Source organism: Phalaenopsis equestris, unplaced genomic scaffold (genome assembly GCF_001263595.1).
Source record: "Phalaenopsis equestris unplaced genomic scaffold, ASM126359v1 Scaffold000560, whole genome shotgun sequence".
Classification (NCBI taxonomy): Eukaryota; Viridiplantae; Streptophyta; class Magnoliopsida; order Asparagales; family Orchidaceae; genus Phalaenopsis; species Phalaenopsis equestris.
The window spans coordinates 307942-315956 of NW_018165000.1; positions in this window are offsets into that span (position 1 = coordinate 307942).

Consider the following 8015-nt stretch of genomic DNA (forward strand, 5'->3'; position numbering starts at 1 on the left):
AATAGCTAATAACTCTCTTTCAGTAGTAGTTTAATTAATTTGAGCATCATTTAGAGTCTTACTAGCATAATATATAACTTTAAAAACTTTGTCGTTCCTTTGTCCTAATACAACCCCAATAGCATAATCAGTAGCATCGCACATTATTTCAAATGGTTTTTCTCAGTCAGGAGGTACTATTATAAGTGTAGTGACTAATTTTTTATTTAATAATTCAATTGATTTTATGCATTCCCCATCAAAATCAATTCTTATCTTTTTCTAAAAGTTTGAATACGCCTTAGTTATTTTTGAAAAATTCTTTATGTAGCGCCTGTAAAAACCAGCATGTCCTAAAATTTTCTCACCCCTTTAACATTAGTAGGTGGTGGTAATTTTTCTATAACTTAGATCTTTGTAAGATCTACCTCCATGCCTTTTTTAGAATTTTTATGCCCAAGCACAATACCTCCTGCAACCATAAATTAACATTTATCCCAATTTAATACTAAGTTGACTTTCTCACATACTTCAAGAAATTTTGCTAAAATATTAAGACATAACTCAAATGAAGTCTCAAATATAGAAAAATCATCCATAAACACTTACATTCCATGTTCTATAAAATTGCTAAAAGTTGACATCATGCATCTTTGAAATGTTGTAGGTGCATTGCATAATCCAAAAGGCATTCTACGAAATGGAAATGTTCAAAATAGGCTTGTAAATGTTGTTTTCTCTTGATCCTCTCGAGCAATTAGAATTTGACGATAACCGGTATATTCATCTAAAAAGCAATAATATTTATTTCCAACTAATCTATTCAACATTTGGTCTAGAAAGGGTAAAGGAAAGTGATCTTTTATGGTGGTCATATTTAATTTTCTATAGTCAATACAAATTCACCAACCAATAACGTGTCTTATTGGTATTAATTCATTTTTCTCGTTTTCTTCAACAGTCACTCCTTTCTTTGAAACACAGTGAATTGGGCTTACACAAGCACTATCTGAAATAGGATATATAATTCCAAACTATTTTAAAATTTCTTTTTTAACAACTTCTTTCATTATTGGATTTAATCTCCTCTAAGGATCAGCTTTAGGTTTATATTGTTCATCTAATAGAATTTTGTTCATACAAATAGAAAGACTAATTCCTTTAATATCCGCTAAAGTCCATCCAAAAGCCTTTTTATATTTTTTAACATTTCTATTAATTTTTATTCTTGAATTTCTGTTAATTCAAAAGTTACAAGAGCAAAAAATGTAGATGATTTTCTTAAAAACACATATTTTAAATGGGCAGGTAATATTTTTAGTTCAAGTTCAGGTAGTTTAATACTTGAAGGAATAAGATTTTTACTATCATTTTCCAATAATTCTAACGTTTTAAATTTACCCTGAATATAATCCAAATCTTCTCATTTTACTTCATCTTCATTCTCAAAAATTTTTCCTTGATTTAATTTATCTTCACACTCATTCTTAAAATGTTTATTAGTCAAATAATCAGCTACTTCCATCTTGAAACATTCATTATCTTTTTCGATTGCAGGATATTTCATAGCTTTTGCTATATTAAATTTTACTTCTTTTCACATCTATCACAGCTCTCCCTGTTGCAAGAAATGGTCTCCCTAAAATAATAGGAATCTATTTATCTTTCTTAATATCTAATATTATAAGGTCTACAGAGAAAATAAATTTATCCAGTTTTACTAATACATCTTCTATTACTCATTTTGGATAAGTTATTGATTGATCAGCTAACTGAAGAGTTACAGTGGTAGGGGAAATTTCTCCTAAATCTAAACATTTAAAGATTGATAAGGGCATAAGATTGATACTCGATCCTAAATTGCATAAAGCTTTTTCATAAAACTTTTCACCAATTGCACAAGGTATATGGTTTTTCACAGGTTCTTCTAATTTTTCAGAAAGCTTTTTCTAAATAATAGCACTACACTCTTCACTGAGTGCAACGGTCTCATGATCTGTAAACTTTCTTTTCTTACTTAGTACATCATTCATAAATTTCACATAACTTGACATTTTTTCCAAAGCTTTAACAAAAGAAATATTTATAATTAATTTCTTAAGGATTTCCAAATATTTTGTAAATTATTTATCTTTATTTTTCTACTTCAGTCTTTGAAGAAATAGAGGTAATGGTTATTCTAAATAAATCTGTGTTTGTTCATTTTCATGTTGATCATTTTCCATTTCTTCCTTCTCTTCATCAACATCAGTTTCTTATTTGATCATTGATTCAACTTCTTTTCCACTTTGTAATTGAATAGCTTTAATTTTCTCTTTATTTTGATCTTTTGGATTAACTTCCACAGTACTCAGAATAATTCTAGAAGGTCTGTTACTAAGTGCAGTAACAATATGTCCTAATTTATTTTCAATATTTCTAATAGCAGCCCCTTGATTTTGTATTTGATTTCCAATATTCAACATCACTTCTTCCTTCGTCAACTTCTTTTCCTTAACTTGTGGGTTAGGATTGGAGTTAAATCTTAGAGGATAATACGGTCAAAAATTAGGATTTCCTTGATTGTTCAAATTTTTGAATGGAATCACCGGATTGTTAAAATTATTCCAGCTAAAATTAGAGTCATTTTTCCATCCATGGTTAAAATAGTTAGTATAGGGATTGTTATTTCGATTATTTATAGCGTTTAAGGTTTCATAAGATGGTTGAAGATCAATAATCTATCATAGTGAATTTTTCTCTAATACTAGTTCACTCCTATTTGATCAATCTTTTTTGAAATAGCAGTAATTTGAGATGTCAAAATAGACATTACATCAAAATCATGAATACTGGCTACTCTCTTAGGATTTACCTTTTCTGAGGGCTATTGAAAATTATTAGTAGCAAAGAATATGCTCATCAAAAGGTTTTGACATTAATGATCCACCCGCAACAACATCTATAATAGGTCTTAGTGATCCTACTAATTCATTGTAAAAGGTTTGAATTTTTAACCAATCTGGCAAAGCATGGTGTGGACATTTTTTAAGAAGATCTTTAAATCTTTCCCAGGCTTCATATATTGATTCCCCTTCAAACTGACAAAAAGATGTAATATCATTTCTAAGCTTAGCAATTTTCGAGGATGGAAAATATTTAGCCAAGAATTTTTGTGATAGTTCTCCCTAAGTTCTAATAGATCCAGTTCCTAATGAATTTAACCAAGCATTGGCTTTATCCCTTAAATAAAAAGGAAAAAGTCTAAGCATAACAACAACATTAGCACTCCGTCATATTTAAATGTAGCACAAAATCTCATGAAAACTAACAAGATGTAAGTTATGATCTTCAGTAGGTGATCCTCTAAACTGATTATTTTGTACGATTTGGATAATAGTACGTTTAAGCTCAAATAAATTAGCAGCAACATCAGGATTTTGAATAGTCAAGTGAAGTTCATTTTTTGTCGGATTCGTATAATCTTTTAAAGGTCTTTGTTGATTCTCATTTATTGGATTTTCTAAGTTATTTACCATTTCTTTTAAATTTTTAATTTCTCTTTGTTATTTTCAAATTTTTCTAATAGTACGTTCTAACTCTAAATCGTAAGGTACTAAGCCTTCATATCCAATATTTCACATAAATAGATAAAGTAAGCAAAGTAAAATTCTTTTTTTTATTTTTATTTTTATATATTTTTATAGTATATGTATTATCTCTAACTTTCCTAATTTATGAAAACAATTTAATTTACCAAAATTTAACTGTTACCTTCCCCGACAACAGTGTCAAAAACTTGATCCTTATATGAAAAGTAAGTTGTGTAAAATATATAATTATAGGCAATTAATAAAGGGATTTTATGCGAGTATACATATTGTTATCAAGTAATAAAGAACTTTCTATTTAAGCCCAAATTATCGATCCTATAGTGAAGGTGTACCTATAGTGAAGGGGTAAATTGGCAAATATAAGTTTTACTAGGATATTTACAGAAAATCAAGCGAAATCACTGTCACTAATTTTGAATGTTGAGATATTATCAAAACTAAAGTACTTCAATATTAGCAAAACAGAAATGCAAAGTTTAAATAGTAAATACTAATCTACTAACTATGTTTTCGTAATGAAGATTTCTTATGTGAAAAAGCATTCTTCCCACTATAATGAGGTTCTCGTGAAATGAGATGACATAAATTTTATAATATGTATTATGCCAAATAGAAGCAATTATAATTCTCTACCCTGATACAGTGCATAGAAAATCATTAATCATTGGCTAATCATCATTGGCTAATCCTAGATTTAGTCCCTAAATTCATGGCTAGGCTAGGAAGATATCGAAGTTCCCACTTCCCTTCACCTGAAGGCTAACTCTCTCTTTAGTTCTTAAACACTAAAACTGAATTGGAGATTCTAGTCTGTCACCCTAAAGATTATCCAATTCTACACCCAACAAAAAAATATTTTCCTATTTATTTGCACTTAATTTCATGAATGAATTTCTCCTCCATGAAACCAAATGTGATCCTCACTCTATTGTAAAACTCATACTTCATCTCCTGGATCATATGTTTCACAATATATTTTACCAATTCAATTGGCCAAATCCAATTCAATTGGCCAAATCACAATTGGCCAAATCAAAATGTAAATTAAGTGCAGAGTTGAAAAATCATCACAATTTATTTTATATTTTAATATTGACACATTATATTATATCTTTATTTTACCATATCTCAGGACTAAGGAGAAAGATAGAGTGAATTACTCAGAATTCATGAGAAAGACACAATAAAACACAAATTTCATATATAAAAGAAAGTTCATACAACACTAATCAACAAACAAAACTTATCTGAAACTCTTTCTCAAAGAAAATCCCTTGAATCATTTCCTTAGAAATGCAGAAAGAAGATATCTCACTTTTCTCCTTCTTCAACACTCTTACAGAAAGTTTCACACTAAATCTCACCACACAAACTCTAAACTATAAAATAAAAATCACTAAAAATCACTAATGAAAATCACTAATGGACTCCAATATGGTGGTGGAATGGAGATGGATTATGAAGAATGGAGAAAATGGAGCGTGGAGGAATGGCTTGGAGCGAAAAGGAGTCACTTTCCTGATCAAATCCCCATATAAAGCCCAAGGTCAGTTCTCCAAGAGGTGCCTCCAAAAAATCTTCAAAAATCGTCCAAATAAATCGAACCTTCTAAAAATGGGGGCTGAACAGCCTTTGGCGCCGTTAGCGTTAGTTCTGCGTACTCCACACTGAGTAAAATTTTAAGCTGTTCTGTTGTTCTGCGCCGTAGGCGCTGCCATTGGCACGATCGACATTGAGTACTTCTTCAAAAACGTCATTTTGACTCCAAATTCCATCCTTTTTGCTTCCTTTTTCTTTAAATCCTAAAAATTAACAATCTGCAAGAAAACATCAAAATACCTTCCATTAAGGTGTAATATCACCAAAAATAAGTATAAAATATGGATCTAAAAATTTATATATTTTGGTGTATCACAACATCCTCCCCAATTTCCCTATCACCAACAATCAAAGCACCATTGAAACTTTTGATCTTCAAGATAGTATTAATATTCCTCCTATTTTTATCAAAGGCATGAAAATATTTAGTATTGCAATCACCATGTTTAAAAAGAATATCATTTGCCTTTTATTGTAAGAATTGCTCCTCCAAAGAGATGACAACAAGCAGGTCAGCATGTTTTCGAGCAACCTCATCAATCAAACTATGATAAGAGATTACCTGAGCTTCAATAGAATCAACCAAATGCTGGGCTTCAGTAATTTTGACATGGACATTGCCAACCTCATAATTCCACCTCTTAAAGGCTCAAGCAACTTTCTTGTGAAGTTTCCAAAGGACATACCAAGGATCACCAACCCCATCAAAATGTCAGGCCTGTTTAATAAAGCTCAAGAAAGTATGATGAGAGGCCAAAACATTTAGAAATTTAAAGATGTATATTTTAACTTTGTTGTTGAAAGCAATAGTGAGTAAAATAGGATTGTGATCAGAGCCAGAATGATTTAAGTGTTGGACCCTATAAATAGGGAAGTAAGTTGAAAAATGATGGTTCCAAAAGAATCTATCCAAATGTTGAAAAATAAAGCCTCCTCTCTAAGTATAAGGAGAACTAGAAAACCCCATGCCAAAAGGGCCTGCATCAGTGATATGATCACAGAATCGATTAATAAGAGAAATGTAATATTTACCTCCACCTAGAAATTTAAAGATGTACCTTTGAACTTTGTTGTTGAAAGCAAGAGTGAGTAAAATAGGATTGTGATCAGAGCCATAATGACTTAAGTGTTGGACCCTATAAATAGGGTAGTAAGTTGAGAAATGATGGTTCCCAAAGAATCTATCCAAACTTTGAAAAATAAAGCCTCTTCTCCAAGTATAAGGAGAACCAAAAAACCCCATGTCAAAAAGGCCAGCATCAGTGATATGATCACAAAATCAATTAATAAGAGAAATGTCATATTTACCTCTACCTCTACGCTCTTCAGGTTTAACGATCACATTGAAGTCACCATGAAGTCACCACCCACAACCCAATTATCATTGATGTTATTACCCATATGAATAAGTTGTTGTCAGAGGGAGTGTTTACTTTGCATAGTGCAACCTGCATAGACAAAGGTAGCCCAACCATAATAATCCTCAATGTGATATTTGAAAAGAATGAATTGATCATCATCTTGAGTAATATAGATATTAAAAAGACACTGTGTTTCTAGAAAAGCCAAATTTTGTTATTTTTGTTGCAAAAAGAATTGTACTGCTTAAACTTCATGATAATTCTTTCTTTGTTGACAGTAAATAAAGGCTCAAGAATAGAAAAAAAGAAAAGTTTATGGACCCTGCAAAGGTGTTTAAGTCTATTAAGGGAGGAAGGGTCCACCACTCCCCTAATATTCCAGACCATGAAATTAAACATGATGCCTCAAGCTAGCTCTCCTAGAGGATCTAGGAGAGCTGTTAACTTGATCTCCATCAGGGTAATAAGTTCCTTTCTTTATAATGTTGCTTGTATTTAATTTAGAGAGCTCATTTTTCCTCTTATTCTTTTTTTTTTGTGATTTTAATTGGAGGTCCTGTGAGCATCAGCTCTAGGCCAAGAGCAGAAACACCAGCAGTTTTATCCATATGCATCAGCTCTAGGGCAGGGGCAGCAACCCCTTTACCTTGTTTATCAAAACCTGGTTTTAACTGTGGGTTCAAGCAAAAATAGTTAGAAGTAGTATGACCAAAGATTGAACAGTTGGAACAGTAATAAGGATGTCTCTCTAGCTCAACAAGTTGCCAATAGCCTTGATGTGGAGTACCAATCCAAATTTCACCACAATAAGGTTGAGCAATATCGCGTTCTACTAGAACTCTAGCTTTATAAGGCTTAGTAAGCAAATAGGTTGGAGTATCCATTTTCAAAGGTTTTCTATAAGCAAAGGAAAGAGAAAAAAGGATTTCATGATTGAATAGATGAAGTGTTAGACCTGAAAAACACAGCCAAACAGGGATAGTAGGAGGTTCAGCTTTTGGATCAAAGGTAACTGTCCATTTCAGGACTTTCATAAGTTTGTCTTCAATACGCATAGTTCTGTTAGAGAAATTTTTATATAGTCTTCATCATTGGACAATTGGATAAGAATATGTCTGCCATCTAGCAAACTAATCTTCTGATAACCCTTTAGTTTTAACATTTCAAATTCTCGCTGAATAAAATCAAGTTTAGGGACACCATAAATAAATTTTCCCACCAGAGCAAGCTTACATAAAGGGGTAAGGATATTACTATCAATATCAGTAAGTAAAAGTGCACGCTTTCCATTCTTTTTACTTAGACGCTTAATGAAATTGTAGTCTCCTTCAAATTTGAGATTATCATGAAATCCTTGAGGAAAAAAACTAGGATCTCTAGCATCAGAGTAGCTCCCTCCAGCAACAGCAGCTGCAAAAATTTTATCCAACGGCATAGCACGAAAACAGAAGTAATGAAAAGAGAAAATGGATAGAGGAGAAGA